The sequence below is a fragment of the Cnephaeus nilssonii genome (genome assembly GCF_951640355.1).
Source record: "Cnephaeus nilssonii genome assembly, chromosome: 11".
In the NCBI taxonomy this organism is placed as follows: domain Eukaryota; kingdom Metazoa; phylum Chordata; class Mammalia; order Chiroptera; family Vespertilionidae; genus Cnephaeus; species Cnephaeus nilssonii.
This window is the reverse complement of record NC_137082.1, coordinates 31,792,600-31,806,713: the sequence shown is the minus strand read 5'-3', so window position 1 is coordinate 31,806,713 and position 14,114 is coordinate 31,792,600. Positions and strand designations below refer to the sequence as shown.

The 14,114-nt window shown below is 46.0% G+C and overlaps 1 protein-coding gene across 3 annotated transcripts in view; it reads left to right on the top strand.

Annotated features, from left to right (window-relative positions):
- The first annotated feature begins 12,049 nt into the window (after positions 1-12,049).
- LOC307107227 (KRAB domain-containing protein 5-like) overlaps positions 12,050-14,114 on the top strand; it is a 62,599-nt gene continuing 60,534 nt past the window's right edge. For all 3 annotated transcript variants that reach the window (XR_013814201.1, XM_079784324.1, XM_079784323.1), the window contains exon 1: positions 12,050-12,188. The gene's annotated coding sequence lies outside the window, so the exon portion shown is untranslated. The remainder of the gene's footprint in view (positions 12,189-14,114) is intronic.

The following is a 14,114-nucleotide window of genomic DNA, read 5'->3' as shown; positions in this document are numbered from 1 at the left end:
GGTACATATTTCCATTCTCCAACCAGGGAAGCTGGAGGTGCTGGTGATGTTTAAGTTCTTTACCGATCAGGTGAGGAGCTTCACCATGTTGTTTGAAAGTGTGGTGGGTAACTTCCAAGATGGGCAAAACTGAAACAGTACAGGGCAGAAGCTCTGACCTCATAGAGCAGACAGATCACAGAGGAGGGTTCATAACTTAGCATCTCCACCACAGCAATTACTTTGAATTTCAAAGTAACCCAGAACACTGAAGTATCCAGCAAGTGCTCAAAACTCAGCAATCTCTTTGCATATGAATGAAATCAGTAAGCACAGGTCCCTGCAGACAGTAGGTGGTTAAGGACTGGTAACTGCTCTTAGGGTGATATGTGAGAAATCACCAAGCACAGCCCCTGCATATAGGAGGAACATAATAACTATAGCAAAACAAGTGAAATCACCAAGCACATAGCTTGGCTTATAGTAGGTGCTTGGTTATTGGAGTTGTTACTGGTGAAGTAGATGAAACTACCAAGTATAGTGATAGATGTTCACCTGGGAGCTGCCCTTAAACAGTGGTAAGTGATGGGCATATCCAGGTGCCTGGCAATGGGATTGACTCTCCGGAATTAGATTCCAGGCCTGAAGCAAAGAGCAGAGGGAGGAGCAGCCTTGGAGGTCAGGGGCCAGGTGTGGGTTTGAGCTGGGTGTGAGGGACATCTACCTTGGATAGTCTCAGTTTGGCTGTGCTGTAGTTGCTTGCTGTAGAAAGGGCTGTCTCCATCTGGGTCTGCAGTGATCTTGAGGCTGGAATCTCGTTTCCATCTTGGAATAATTTCAGGAATAATTTCTTGTGGGTCAAGTCATGAGTCTTGGTGTTGAAGCTCACTGTCTGTCCAGGTGGAGACCTCCCCAGAGGACCCAATACCACAGGGGGGGGTGGCGGGTGGAATGTGCTGTAAAAGGAGCATAATAAACAGCAAAGATTATTGTGATTATAACTAACTAGAGGCCCAGTGCATGAAATACATGCGTGGGGGGGGGGGGGGCCGGGGATGGCGTCCCTCAGCCCAGCCTGTACCCTCTCCAATCCAGGACTCCTTAGGGGATGTCCGACTGCTTCTCACAATCCGGGACCACTGGCTCCTAACTGCTCGCCTGCCTGCCTTCCTGATTGCTCCTATCCACCTCTACCTCACCCTGCACCCGGGACCTAAGATTCCCTCCCTTTGGCCAGTCACAGGCACCCAGGACCTGGGCTAGCCACAGCCACAGGGGACCATGGGTGGGTGGCTTTGCCTGGGCCACAGCTGCAGGCACCCAGGACTGCAGGGCAGGAAACTTGTCCTGCTCCCGGGCCACAGGCACCATGGGGCGGGCGGCTTGTCCCTCTCCCCAGCCGCAGGTGCAGGCACAACCGATGGTGCCCAGGACTGCGGGGATCATGGGGTGTGCGGATTGTCCCTCTCCCAGGCCACAGGCACAGGCGCAGCCACTGGCACCTGGAACCATGGAGCGGGCAGTTTGTCCCTCTCCCCGGCCACAGCCCAGGCCGCTGGCACCAGGGACCGCAGGCCAGGTGGCTTGTCCCTCTACCAGGGCTGCAGCCCCAGCTGCTGGCATGTGGCTTGTCCCTCTACCAGGGCAGGCAACAGGAGCAGGCACAGTTGCTGGCACCCAGGACCGAGGGGCGGGCGGCTTGTCCCTCTCCAGGGCCACAGCCTGGCTAGTCCCCATTTCTCTTTCTCTAGTGTTGAGTATCTGAGCTGTTACTGTGTGATGGCGTGAGGGTGTGATGAACATTTGCATATTAGCTCTTTATTATATACTAGAGGCCTGGTGCATGAAAATTCATGCACTGGAGTGGGGGTCCCTTAGCCCGGCCTGCCCCCTCTCACAGTCTGGGAGCCCTCAGGGGCGGGAGGCAACCCGGCAATCAGGGGAAGGCGATGCCCATCACACCTCTGCTGCTGCCACTGCCAAAAGCACAAGCCTTGGCCAGCCCTGGTTACCTGAGCCTCGGGCGGCCCTGGGCGGCTGGGCAGCCACCATCCGAGGCTTGCCTGCGCCTCAGGTGTCAGCTGGGAAGCCTCCATCCAAGGCTTGTCTGTGCCTCGGGGCGGCCCTGGGCGGCTGGGCAGCTGCCATCCAAGGTTTGCCTGCACCTTGGGCTGGCCCTGGGAGGCTGGGGGGCTGAGAGGACTGGGGGACTCTGGAGTCAGGCGCCCCAGCAGGGCTGAGAGGACTGGGCGCTGCCTCAAAGATGGGCGCCACCATCTTTGGGGTGTGGCAGTCAATTAGCATATTCCCTCCTTATTGGCTGTGGATGCTGCCATCTTTGAGGGCGTGGCAGTCAGTTAGCATATTCCCTCCTTATTGGCTGTGGGTGTACCATCTTTGCGATGGCATGAGGGTCAATTAGCATATTCCCTCTTTATTAGATAGGGTGATAAGCATCTGGCACTGTCAAAACTTCAAATATTGTTTTTTATCCTTTTTTTTTAAAGTATTTTATTGATTTTTTTACAGAGAGGAAGGGAAAGGGATAGAGAGTTAGAAACATCGATGAGAGAGAAACATCAATCAGTTGCCTCCTGCACACCTCCCCACTGGGGATGCGCCCGCAGCCAATACATGCCCTTGACTGGAATCGAACATGGGACCCTTCAGTCCACAGGCCGACACTCCATCCACTGAGCCAAACCGGTTAGGGCTGTTTTTTATCTTTCTAATAATGCTGGGATGGTGTTTCATCATCCTCAACTTATATAGGAGGACACTCTTGTCTTTTTTCCCCCCATTTTTTTATTAAGGTATTATATGTGTACATATTTTACCATTGCCCCCCCCCTCCACAATCCACTCCCATATATGCCGTCACTCCCCAGCGTTTTTCGTCCATTGGTTATGCTTATTTGCATGCATACAAGTCCTTCAGTTGATCTCTTATCTCCCCCACCTCTCCCTAACCTTCCCGCTGTAATTTGACAGTCTGTTTGATGCTTTACTGTCTCTGTATCTATCTTTTTGTTCATCGGTTTATAATGTTCTTTATTATCCATAAATGTGTGAGATCATGTGGTATTTTTCTTTCATTGACTGGCTTATTTCACTTAGCATAATGTTCTCCAATTCCATCTAGGTTGCTGCAAATGATAAGAATTCCTTCTTTTTTTATGGCAGCACAGTATTCCATTGTGTAGATTTACCATAGTTTTCTGATCCAGTTATCTGCTGACAGGCACCTAGGCTGTTTCCAAATCTTAGCTATTGTAAATTGTGCTGCTATGAACATAGGGGTGCATATATCCTTTCTGATTGGTGTTTCCAGTTTCTCAGGATATATTCCTATGAGTGGGATTACTGGGTCAAATGGGAGTTCCATTTTCAGTTTTTTTGTGGAAACTCCAGAAGTGAACTCTGAGTGAGGGGCAGGGCCAAGAAGAAATCCAGTCCTGAGTTCAAAGTCACCTTCTTTCCTCCCCAGGTGATTTTCCACCATTCTAGGCACAGGAACAAAATCAGTGAGTAGTTTTACTCTTTGTATTAACTGTTTTTAGCTGATCCCCCTCCCCACCCCCTTTGGAATTGTTGTACTCTGCAGAGGAAATGTCTCATTATTAAATGCATGGGAAACTGTGGGGTAGGAGAACCCCTATGAGAACAGGAACAAGGCTGGCCAGCCCAGGAGGGGTGGCCAAGGAACATCACAATTTCCCATCTGTAAAATGGGACAGCAGGCATTTCTCCTTTCCTGGAATGTAGACAAGTTTTGAGTTAAAAAATCATTTTGCTTTGAGCAAAATAGAAGATGTTTTACAAAAATAAATACCAATCTGTCTGGAATCCAGAGTTAATTTACATTTAGAGGTCTATCTTCAGGTATTAGTGAATTACAAGGATAGTTTTCATTTATTCCACAAATTTTGCAGTGGTATCTATCTAATCACTGCCAGCCTCTGAATTTCAAAGGAGGGAGGGCAGAGATGGGAGGTTTTTTTTCTGAATCTGGATTCTACACTTAAGTCAGTTTTGGTTTGAACACAAAGGTCACTGAGTGCTTTGAAAGTCAAAGGTGGTTAATTTCTTAATCATTGTAAAATGGGAAGAGACACAGCACAAGCTTACGAAACAAGCATAGTCCTGTATTCTGAAAGCATCCCAGACATCAGGGAATCAAAACCAAGAGGAGAGTAGATTAAAAATGGCAGTGGAGTAAGTGGATGCTACACAGACACACTGCCAGGTCCTAACTGGAATTACAACTAAAATACAAAACAAAACAAACAAACAAGCTGAATGATCAACTAAAGATGAGCTAAAGAGATCCCTGATAACCAAGGATGGAAAGTGGAGATGGCATAGAGACGGGTAGGAAGGGCAGGGTCATGGAAGGTCTGATGGGCTCCCACAGACAGCAGCTGAAGTTTTGGAGAGATATCTCAGCTGTAGGGTGTTGCCACTGAGAACTCTGGGGTCTAATCCCCAAGCTGTGCCCCCCAACAGAGAGCACCAGAACTGAGAAAGATGTCCACATAAAATCTGTTTGTGAAAAGCAGTAGGGTTCCTATATGCCAGGAAAAGATGGCTGGAAATGCAGGCACCATCCTCAAGGGCCAATGCACAAAATTCATTGTGTAGCCACTGACCTTATGCTCAGACAGAAGGAGAGCAGATTGAAATGGAGCTGTGTCAGCAGAAGCCAGTGTTGAGGGCTCAGGGGTCAGAGCTCAGAAGGTAGATACCCCAGTTTCCTGTGGTGAGTCATTCCCTCACGCTGTGGAGATGAACTTTCTCATGCAGACACTTGCAGTTTTGCTTAGGGGGAAGATAGTTGACCCACCCTATTGGAAAAGACTTTGCCCATTGGTGTGGAATATCTGAGGCCCATTATGAAACTGGGAATAACAATTAACCTCCAGGCTGAAGCAATTGCCACACCCTATTGGAAAAACCACACCTGTGGATGATTGCCTGAGGGCTACCTAAGACTGAATCCAATAATCCTGCAGGCAGAGGCTGTCTCAGGGGGCTTTGAGACTTTACCTGATCTAATTAGTCGGTGTTTGACACTGTCCTGTACTAGAGAATGAGAGGTGTAGCACATCTACCTAATACATAGTCACAAACCCAAACAGGCAGCCAAAATGAGTAAAGAACCCACCCCCAATTGAAAGAACAAGATAATTCTCCTGAAGAAGAGATAAATGATATGGAGAGAAGAAATTTATCTTATATAGAGTTCAGAATAATGATGGTAAAAATGCTCAAAAGCATGAGAAAAAATACAATAACTATGAAAAATGAACAATAGGAAATAAATAATGACATAGCACAAATAAACAACACATTGGAAGGAATACCCAGCAGATTAGGGAAAGCTGAGGATTGGATCAGTGAATGAGAAGACAGGGTATGAAAAAAATCATTCAATCAGAGAACCAAAAAGAAAGACAATTGAAAAACAGAGGGACAGATTAAGGGAGCTATGGGACAATAAGAAACAACAATCGCGTAATAGGGTGCCAGAAGAGGCAGAAAGGGAGAATGGGATAGAGAATGTGTTTGAAGAAATAATGGCAGAAAACTTCACTAACCTAGTGAAAGAAAGTCACACAAGTTCAGGAGGCACTGAAAGTTCCAATCAAAAACCCAAACAGGCCAATGCCCAGACCCATCATAATAAAAATGCTAAAAATTAAATACAAAGAATCTTAAAGGTAGCAGAGAAAAGCAAACTGTACCTACAAAGGAGCTCTCGTAAGGCTGTCACCTGATTTTGAAACCGAAACTCGGCAGGCGTGAAGGGAGTGGCATGAAGTTCTTAAGGTAATGGAAAACAAGGATCTGAAACCAAGATTACTATATTCAGCAAAGCTATCATTCAAAATAGACACGCTTTCCCTCCAGCAGCCACCTTGCTTTCTACTTTCCCTCCCTCTTCCTTCTATGGTGTCTTCAGTCCTTCCTTCCCCCGTGTATGCAAATTAGTCGCCATCTTGGCTGGGTTAATTTGCATACTCACCCTGATTGGCTGGTGGGCGTGGCTTAGGCGTAGCAAAGGTGCAGTCAATTTGCATATTACTCTTTTTATTAGGTAGGATAATAAAGAGCTAATATGTTAATTAGACCAAACAGCCGAACAATCGTCTGGATGACCTTCCGGAGGACCTTCCAGATGAAGCCGGGGATTCGAGGGCTGGCCGAGGCAGGCAGAGCTGTGAGGGCCGAGCCCCTTGCATGAATCTTCCTGCAAAATGGGCCCCTAGTATAGGATGATACTGGAAGTCCTAGCCACAGCAATCAGACAAGGAGAAGAAATAAAAGGCTTTCAAATTGGAAAGGAGGAAGTACAACTGTCATTATTCGAAGATGACATGATATTGTACATAGAAAGCCCTAAAGACTCCAGGAAAAAAGTACTAGATTTAATAAATGAATTTGGCAATGTGGCAGGATACAAAATCAACACCCAAAAGTCAATGGTTTTTTATATATCCATAATGAATTCTCAGAAAGAAAAACTAAACAATCCCATTTACCATTGCAACAAAAAAATTGAGATACTTAATTTTAAACTTAACCAAAGTGGTAAAAGACCTATACTAAGAAAACTATAAACTCTTTTTGAAAAAATAGATAGAGGAAGATATAAACAAGTGGAAGGATATACCGTGTACATTATAGAATTAACATCATTAAATATCCATATTTCCCAAGGCTATCTACAGATTCAATGCAATCCATTTTAAATTACCAACAGCATATTTCATGGATCTAGAACACATATTCCAAAAATTTATATGGAACAAAAAATAACCCTAAAACCTCAGAAATCTTGAGAAAGAAGAACAAAGTTGGAGGAATCACAATACCAAATATCAATTTATACTACAAAGCCACTGTGCTCAAAACAGACTGGTACTGGCACAAGAACAGGTATATAGATCAATGGAACAGAAAAGAGAACTCAGAAATCAACCTAAGCCATTACCCTCAATTCTATATAATAAAAGGCTAATATGCAAATCAACTGAATGACCGGTCACTATGATGCTCACTGACCACCAGGGGGCAGACGCTCAATGCAGGAGCTGCCCCCTGGTGGTCAGTGCGCTCCCACAGGGGGAGTGCCGCTCAGCCAGAAACCAGGGAGCCTCTCCCACCTCCAAGGCAGTGATAAGGACCCCTTGGCAGACATTCCCCAAGGGGTCTGGACTGCAAGAGCCTGCAGGCCAGGCTGAGGGACACTCCGCCCCCCACCCAGTGCACGAAAGTCGTGCAGCAGGCCTCTAGTATTTAATAAAGGAGGCATGAGCAAACAATGGAGTCAAGACAGTCTCTTCACTAAATGGTGTTGGGCCCTAGCTGCTTTGGCTCAGTAGATAGAGCATCTGCCTGCAGACTCATGAGTCCTGGTCAATTCTGGTCAAGAGCACATGCCCAGGTTGCAGGCTCGATCCCCAGTAGAGGGCGTGTAGGAGGAACCCGATCAATGATTCTTATCATTGATATTTCTATCGCTCTCTCCCTCTCCCTTCTTCTCTGAAATCATTAAAAATCCATTAAAAACAAACAAATAAATAAACAGTGTTGGGAAAATTGGATAGATACATACAAAAATATGAAACTAGACTGCCAACTTACACCATACACAAGAATAAACACAAGATGGATAAAAGACTTAAATGTAAGCCCTAGCCCGTTTGGCTCAGTGGACAGAGCTTCAGCCTGTGAACTGAAAGGTCCCAGTTTGATTCCGGTCAAGGGCACATGCCCGGGTTGTGGCCTTGATCCCCAGTGGGGGACTTCAGGAGGCAGACGATCTATGATTCTCTCTCATCGTGGATGTTTCTATCTCTCTCTCCCTCTTCCTTCCTCTCTGAAATGAATAAAAATATATTTTAAAAAAAGACTTAAATGTAAGCCGGGCAACCATAAAAATCCTAGAAGAAACTTTAGGCAGCAAAATCTCAGACATCTCTCATAGCAATATGTTCATGGATACATGTCCCAGGGCAAAGGAAACTAAAGAGAAAATAAACAAATGGGACTACATTAAAATAAAAACCTTTTTGCACAGCAACAGAAACCATCAACAAAACGAAAAGTGAGGCCACTATATGAAAGTATGTATTTGGCAGATAGAGCTGATAAGGGTTAAAAAATATAGTCCCACCGAGCCAGTGTGGTTCAGTGAATGAGCGTTGACCCATGCACCAGAAGGTCACCAGTCTGATTCCTGGTCAGGGCACATGCCCTGATTTCATGCTCATTCCCCAGCAGGGGGCGTGCAGGAGGTCCCTGATTGATGTTGATGTCTCTCATGGATATTTATGTCTCCCTTTCCCTTCCTCTCTCTCTAAAAAAAGTAAATATATAAAAATTTAAAAAAATCTTACCTAATAATAGAGAAAGATTTAAATTGACCGTACCTTCGCTATGCCCACAGCCAATCAGAGTGAGTATGCAAATTAACCCAACCAAGATGGCGGTTAATTTGCATACATACCTGGGTCCAGGGAACCTCCTCGGCACCCAGGTCACTCCCAGCCGGCCATCAGGCGGAGGCTTTAGGTTTAGGAAGGGGCCAAGCCTGCTATTGGAGGGGCGGGGTCCCCTTTCCAAGCCTAAACCTGGGGCAGAGGCTTTAGGCGTGGGAAGGGGCCGAGCCTTCGATCAGAGGGGCGGGGTCCCCTTCCCAAGCCTAAACCTGGGGCAGAGGCTTTAGGCTTGGGGACATCCTGAGAGGAACCCCTTCCCAAGCCTAAACCTAGGGCAGAGGCTTGAGGCGTGGGAAGGGGCCAAGCCTGTGATTGGAGGTGCAGGTGGGGAACTCCTTCCCAAGCCTAAAGCCTGGGTTGGAGGCTTTAAGCTTGGGGAGGTGCTGAGCCTGTGATTGGAGGTTGGGGGGTGGGGTGGGAAACCTTTCCAAGCCTAAACCTGGGGTGGAGGCTTTAGGCTTGGGAAGTGGCCGAGCCTGCAATTGGAGGCGAGAGGGGGGGGGGGCGGGGGGGCCTTCCCAAACCTAAACCTGGGGTGGAGGCTTATGGCTTGGGAAGGGGCTGAGCTTGGGATCGGAGGGAAGGGGAAAATATCAATGGAAAGATATCCTCAGGTGAGGATAAAAAGAAAAATAAATAAAGAAATGTCATATCCTATGAAAGACCCATCTTGAAAATGCTTAAAGAAAATTGTCATTTTTCCATGGTGAAGGGACTGGAGTTTGTGTTGATGAAAATACCTTGGCAGCAGCAGGGTGATGGGGCTGGCGCCTTCCCCTTATCAGCCCAGTTGCCTCAAGCAAAGGGAGGCCAGACTGCGGCTTAGGTCCGCTCCCAATGGGGTGCGGGCTTAAGCCATCTGTAGGACATCCCCTGAGGGCTCCCAGTATGTGAGAGGGGGCAGGCTGGACTGAGGGACCCCTCCCCAGTGCACGAATTTCGTGCACCAGGCCCCTAGTCTATATATATGATCTGTGATTTTGTGATATAGAATTTAACTCACCAGGTCAAACTAATTTTTATGTTTTTCAGTTTTTTAAAGCCTTCAATAATTTTGAAGATTTTAATAACCTAATTATTTGCATCTGTTTTATAATGATATTACAGGGAGACACATGTCAAAAATTTCCAGTGATTAAGGAAATACTCCTTTTATTCATGTGAATACTCCTTTTATTCATTTCACTCCCTTGTAAATTTTATAAGCAGCAAAACTCCCCGTGAACAAAATGGATGCTTGACTTTGATCTGTAATTGGGTTTTCTCCAACAGTTCTGAGTTTGATAAAAAGTTAATGTGGAAATGGGAGCCTGTGTTGAAAGCTCTTTTGTGGCAACATGGTTGGTTGGTAATATTACCACATACAGTAAATCTACATAAACTACCTTGTCAAGATCATCAAATCTAAGTAGAACATTGTATTAAAAACCCATATATATTCTGGAAGCCAATGCCTGGAATGGTTTGATAAAAAGATGGGGTTAAGCTTTCAGTTACCTCAGGCTTAACTGTAGAGATCAATATTGAGGATGCATAGTATAAGTGTAATCAAGTCAAGAAATCTTTCAAAATGGTTCCTTAGTTTCATAACATGGAAGAATCCTTCCTAATATCAAAACCAACATTTGCAATAGAGATAGGGAAAGTTTCAATCCATTCTTCATTAATGTACAAACATCACAGTTATATATATTAGAAAAAAAATTTACAAATAGAATGAATTTGGTCTGTCTTTAGGAAGGATGAATCTTCAGGAAGCATGAGAATTTCCTACTTGGGGGAGGTGTCTTGAAACATAATGCACTGGGCAATGTATTTTACCAAGAGTCGAACTTTGCCAAACTTTAGTAAATATACATGTAAAAGAAATCTTAAAAATACATTGTGTGGCAAAGTTCTTACTCAAATGTCAACAGTTGGGGGATAATCATGATATTGAGTTTGTAATGAAATTTTACATATGAGTAATGATGTTCAAATTTTACAAAATATTAGGTAAGTCAAATGTAATGAATGTCAAAAGAGTATAACAAAGGCATAAACTTGGGAAACCTCACATATGAATAGGGCAGTGACAACTTATCAATATATTATATGCTAAAGGAGAGTTTATCCAAAATGCCTTTATCTCATCAAAAATTCTTACTGGACAGAAATGTTGCACATGCAGGGATTTGAGAGAAAAATCTAATTCATGATGGATATTATGTCATAGATATTGCTTTAAAGGTTCTTGAAGGTTTGAATGAGACCTCTGGAAATTGATTAGATTGCTTTAATTTAAGGTTCATTTGAAAGAGGATAGACATCTTTACCAAATGTCTTTAGAAAAATTGCAAAAATTTCTATAAGGAAAAAGCAAATCTTATTGTCTTGTTTTCTTTTTTAAAAAAATATATTTTTTTATTGATTTTGGAGAGGCAGGGAGAGGGAGAGAGAGATAGAAACATCAATGATGAGAGAGAATCATTGATTGGCTGCTTCCTGCACACCTCCACAGGGGATCAAGCCCACAACCCAGACACGTGCCCTTGACCAGAATCGAACCCAGGACCCTTCAGTCCACAGGCTGATGCTCTACCCACTGAGCCAAACCAACTAGGGCTGCATATTTTTTAAAAAGCATGGACGGCGACCTAAATTATCCCATGCTTCATCCCTCCAGGTCTTGTCCTTATAAAAGTCTCTGCATCTGAGCACAGGGTGAGTGGGGAATGGGAATGGAAATGGTGTTCTGATAGATGTTGGTCTGCGATGGCGTTTTTCGCAAAGGTAGAATTTTTAATTTCACACAGATACAATTTTTAATTTTACCTTCAAGTTTACATCTCCTGTACAGACAACTGCACCCCTTGCTTCATTAAATTACTTATTTGGATCGTTCCTCCATCCAATCATCGCTCCACCACAACTCTGCCAGGTTCTCAGACCCCAGAGCTGGAGTTCAGCTGGCATCTTTGCCAATACCCACAGGCGCGTCCACCACTTCCCAATAGAAGTTTTGAGCAAATCCATAAAACAAAGACATCGTGGCTTTCAACGTAAGTGGCCCACTGAACTCTAAATTTTACATTAAGCAGTTTGAAATATCATCTTAAGTTGGCAGGGAGTAGTCCTGCTTTACAGGCCACAAAAGAAATTGCACAGGTTCAGAATTCAGAAAATACAAACGCTGAGGCAAGCGGATAGGAGAAGGGGCCCAGCTATCATCCCCGGCGATGCTGATCTTGGTCATCATTCTGGGGGCTGGGCTCCACCCTCCTGCAGGAAACGCTGCTCCAGCAGCGGTTCCGCCACTTTTTCCACCGGACAGGCAACACCCACCCTTAGGCCGCAGCGCATTTCCAGCGCCTCCCCAGTTCCTGGAGCTCCGCCCAAACCAAACACCCCGAGACAAGGTGCAGCCTCCCCGCCAAACCCCTGTGTTCCCGCCCCGCACTTCGGCCAGCCCAGCCCTCCCATGGTCCCCGGAGCCCCGGCCGCCCCGAGCCCCGCCCCCACCGCCGCCCCGCCCCCTTTGCCGGCCCCGCGCACGCGCAGTTACTTCCGGACCCGGAAGCGGCTCGTGCCCAGGGAAGGGAGCCCTGGCGTCTGAGACCTTTGGTCTTTCTCCTGTAAACCTCCGCATCTCAGCTCACAGTCCTGCACGTGTGAAGCCTGAGGGCCGAGGAGACCTTGAAATCCCAAACCCGCCTCCCATCAGCGGTAAGCCTCGCGTCCCAGTGAGACCTCCTGACCCTGAGGGCTTCGCTGCGGGTGTGAGACTCGGCGTTACCTTTCGCTTAAACGGAGTCTGCCCTGCCCTGCTCTTCCCTTCCCGGGGCCGCTGCACAGCGCCCGCGCGTAGTCTTCCTGCCGAAAACCGTTCACTGGCCAGCCATCCACCCCAGGCCATTTAAATAAGTCTTGGGAGATGCAGTCAAACCCTCTTCCAGGTACCCTCCTACTCCCCATTTAATAAGTAGGAGGCCGGATGCCGAGGGAGAGGACAGTCTTCAGTGAGGTGGGATGTAGGACAGAAGAACACGGGGTGTCCCACGAAGCTGTCACCTCCCCCCATGCAGGCTTCGTGGAAACCGTGACTGCCACGGGGTGACCCTGAAACAGGTGTGAGTGGGAATCACGAGAAAGAGATAATGAGAAGAAATAAAGTAGTGAGAGGGCGGAAAGGTCAGTGAGGGGGCCCCTAAGGAGACAGCAAAATTGAGCATGTGGAAGGTCCTTGCAAATCGACTGCAAGTATGAAAGAGGAAATCGGGAAAGTAGCAAATGGAGAAAAAAAGAGACCCATGGAGGAAAGGGAGGAGCTCTAGCAAAAGGGTGAGGAGTCCTTGGTTAGCGGAGGTGGGGCCCCGAAGGGCAAGGCGTTGAGATGGAGTCAGGAGAAAAGGTTGGATGAGGCCCGTGCAGGAGCTGAAAGGGAGGAAGGGGTGACAGCCCAGCAGGAACCAGCCCTGAGAGCTCAGCCAGGCGGCGGTGCCCTGAGTCCGGCAGGAGAGGTGTAACCTGAAAGACAGGGATCTGGAAGCAGAAGGGACACAGCGATGGGGGAGAAAGGCGACATGTATGGAGGTGGGGAACAAGCAGAAAGACTGGAGAAAGGGCTACTGACGGTGACGGCTCCAGTAACTTCACGGACAGGTATAGGGAAGGAGTAGAATAAAGGGGAGACAGGAGCGCGGGGGAACACAGGAAAGGTCAGTGGAGAGGAACAAAGGAAAGAGAGGGACCTAAACGGATTGAGAAACAAGTGGAGGAAGAAGGGAGCCCAGTTCTGGGTGAGGGGAAAATTGATGGGATGTGGGTGATCAAGGTGTGATGTGTTGACTTGTGGCTTTATAACCTATTTAATTTAATATTTGTATTTCAGTTATACAGATGAAAACGAGAATTGCACAAGTCCAGTTTATAAGGCTTGCTCATTTTATAAATTATAAAATGATTATTTGCATCAGCAGATAGCTTTCATTTGCAACCCTTATTCAGCCAGAGGGGAGAGTCTTGTCTCAGTCAGTCCTGGGTCTCTTCCCATTTCCTGGGATGGGATTAGCGAGGTGAACTGGGACAAGAATGACCAAGTCTATCACCACATGATGCTTTTTCAAGGAATTTTAAAAGTGTTGGTTTTTTATTTCTTTGAAATGGGTTTACTTTTTCCTTTCTACTGCTGTTACATTTATTTCACTGTTTTTTACAAAGTATATTGAAATAGCCCTAACTGGTTTGGCTCAGTGGATAGAGCATTGGCCTGTGGACTGAAGGGTCCCAGGTTGGATTCTGGTCAAGGGCAGGTACCACAGTTGTGGGCACATCCCCAGTAGGGGGTGTGCAGGAGGCAGCCGATCATTGTTTCTCTCTCTTCGATGTTTCTAACTCTCCATCCTTCTCCCTTCCTCTCTGTAAAAAAATCAATAAAAAATATATTTAAAAAATAGCATATTGAAATTAATTTTTGTTGAATTTCCACTTTTTTGTAAATTTTCATTTACTGCTGAAATAAGCATTGTTGACATCTCATAACCAGCTCTTACCATTCTTTTCTAAATATAGGGCAGCATAAATTAAAAAATAAAATTAACCCTGTAAGTTATTATATTTTCAAAAATTTGAGTTGTTTTCCCTTCTAAATAT